The sequence below is a fragment of the Aethalodelphis obliquidens genome, unplaced genomic scaffold (genome assembly GCF_003676395.1).
Source record: "Aethalodelphis obliquidens isolate GAN/ISIS:26980383/991018 unplaced genomic scaffold, ASM367639v1 scaffold5, whole genome shotgun sequence".
NCBI classification, from domain to species: domain Eukaryota; kingdom Metazoa; phylum Chordata; class Mammalia; order Artiodactyla; family Delphinidae; genus Aethalodelphis; species Aethalodelphis obliquidens.
In genome coordinates, this window is record NW_020837949.1 from 26,292,444 (window position 1) to 26,295,318 (window position 2,875).

Consider the following 2,875-nt stretch of genomic DNA (forward strand, 5'->3'; position numbering starts at 1 on the left):
ATTTTATAGCATTCCTGTTATTTCTTCAGGCAACTGCAGTGGAGGGTGTCAGGATACATTCATGTTTGAAATGGGTACAGAAAAGGAAAAGGAAAAGAATTGCACATCTGAGCAACGTGCTGCTTCTGAAGCCTTACTATCAGGGCTCACTGTAACGTTGATATTTCTTTCTCTGTATTCTTTTAACGTGGCTTGTCTCTATGCCAGGATGTCTGTAGCTTCAGTTGGAAGACGCAAAGGGTGGGGGGCAGAAGTGCCCTGGAGGATCACTCATTCACACATCTGGTGGTTGATGCTGGCTGTTGGCAAAGACATCAGCTAGGGCTATGGGCTGAACACCTACTTGTGACCTCTTTATGTGACCTGGGCTTCTCACAGTGGGGAGGCTGGGTTCTGAGGGTCAGTACCCCGAGTAGAGCCAGATGGAAGCTACATCTTTTTTATAATCTAGCCTCAGAAATCATATAGTGTTACTTTATGGGTTGGAGCAGTCACAAGCCTGCCCAGATTCAAGGATTGGGGAAATAGACTCCACCTCCTGATGGGGAGTGGCAGTTTGGGACCAGCATATGGGTTTGGGGAGTATATGGGACCACAAATATTAATATTACTCTGGTCATTTTGGAAAATACGATCTTTCACATCCTGTAGAAAGGCAGCTCTAATCACTAAATCACTGTCACAGAAAGTCTAAATCTGCCTTAAAGCAGCCCATTCATTTGCTCTAACCTTACTCTCTGCACATGAATAGTGTAAACAGTGTATTACATGACAGCTCTTTATACACTTAAATTCTGTCACTGAATCCTTCTTTTCTTTATTTAAATACCCTCATTTTCTTTTAAAATCCCTATGGATACACTCTGACTTATCAGTGTACTTAAAATGTGATATCCCAAAGTGAACACAATATCCCAATGTTTCAGGCCAGGTTTTAGAAAAGAATAAAATAAATTGTGAGCCTTCTTATTCACGTATTATACCTTAGATGGTGTAGCCTAAAGTAACTACCTTTTTAAAGTAAATCACACTATTATCTTAAACTGGGTACATTGCTAACTAAATCTGATATTTTATTCTGTTGTGAAAGTTCCAGTTTGAGTAATTTCTTTTCTATTTTATTATTTTTCCTCTTCTCCTTTCTTCCTCCCTCCCTCCCTCCCTCCCTCCCTCCCTCTCCTTCCTTCCTTCCTTCCTTCCCTCTTTATTTATTGTTCCCTGAGTTTAGAATGTGAACAAGTATTATTTTCTCCTCCAAATGTTCTTCATAATCAAATTTAGGACAAAATTTATGCTAATTTAGCCTATCAGTTTCTTTATGAAATTATAACACTGCCCGACTCTCAATAAACCATTCTCTCAGGTCATATACTTACTGGCTCAGTTCTTTATCCATGGAAGATATAAAAATCCATGGCCATGAAAATTAGAAATGAGAAAAAAATTTTCTGTCACTCGAGGAGGAAAATATATAATGAAAACTGAGTAGTGAACACTAGTTTAAATCCTTTCGAAAAGCCTGCCGTGATGATATAGTTGTGAGTACTCTGTGTTGTGTGAAAAGCTTGCTAGGACTTGACCCTATTTAGATGAATCTTCGAATAATGAACGTAATGATAAGAACATAAATGAAAATAACTACAACTAACACTACAGTCATTTAAAAATACTTATCATTTGTGTATTGTATAAATGATTTTTTACAACAATCATGAAAGGTGAGCATTATAGTATTACTATCCCCATTTTACAACTAACAAAACTGAGCTTCAGGGGAAATGAAATAACTTGTTCGGGATTAAAACAGCTAGTAAGTGGCTCAATTTGGGATTCAACTATTGACAGTTCTAATCCTGTTTTGTGTGCCTTTCTAACTATGTAATGGATTTGCCCTTCTGAAGAATGCAGTTGATTTTTTCAAGTCAGTTATCTCATAATAACACAAGGAGTTAACAGCACTGGAAAGATTCTCCAGCTAATTTAAGTGACAAATTTATTGAAAGGATAAGGGTGCTTATATCTGAAAATACAGGAACCATGGTAGTTCTGGGATCCACATTAGGAACTAATGGTCTCTTCTGGGAAGCACAATGGAGATGAATCTGACCAAACTCTTTTCTGCACTGGCATCACTCTGCTAATATTCAAATCTCAACAGAGCTTCGCTGGCCCTGGTTGGGTCATATGCCCACCCTGTGGCTTATGGGAGAATAGTGTGATTGCAGCCCCCCAAGATTGCCATAATAGGGTTTGGAAAGTGGTGGGAGATTCTCTCAAGGGAAGCAGGGATATTATTACCAAGAGAAGGCAGAAGGACCCTGGACAGCTAAAAACAACAGATGTTCTCTGTGTTACCTCTCAGGCTTGCTGGGGAAATTAAATTAGATAAGACATATGAGATGGCTGTGACAATAGTGCTCAAAAAGTTGTTATTATTATAATCATCACTTAAGTAAAACCCAGCAGTCAGTGCCTGACACATCAAACATACAGTTCAAGAAAAATCAATACCATGAATCAGGTTTTCTGTATGGGAGAAAGGTTTACCCCACAGGAGGCCGATGCACATTCCGAGTTGTCAGGTAGTAAGCCAACCAGCTAAGCACTTCAAGTGCAGAAACACCAAAACTTGTCTCTCTTGTTCCTTCCCAAGCCAGTGCCTAGACTAGGACAAGCTCCACCAATGGGGAGGCTAGCCTAGGTAGGCAGTGACTATAGGTTTAGAGCCAGAGTTCCTTTGGAGACACCCAAGCAAGACAGTAGCTGGTTCACTGGATGATGCTCAAAGGCATATAAGGGTCCAATTGGGAGGCTTAATCTCATACCTACAAGTGCTAGGAAAGTGGTGCATGGTTACAGAGCCAATAAGAAGGAT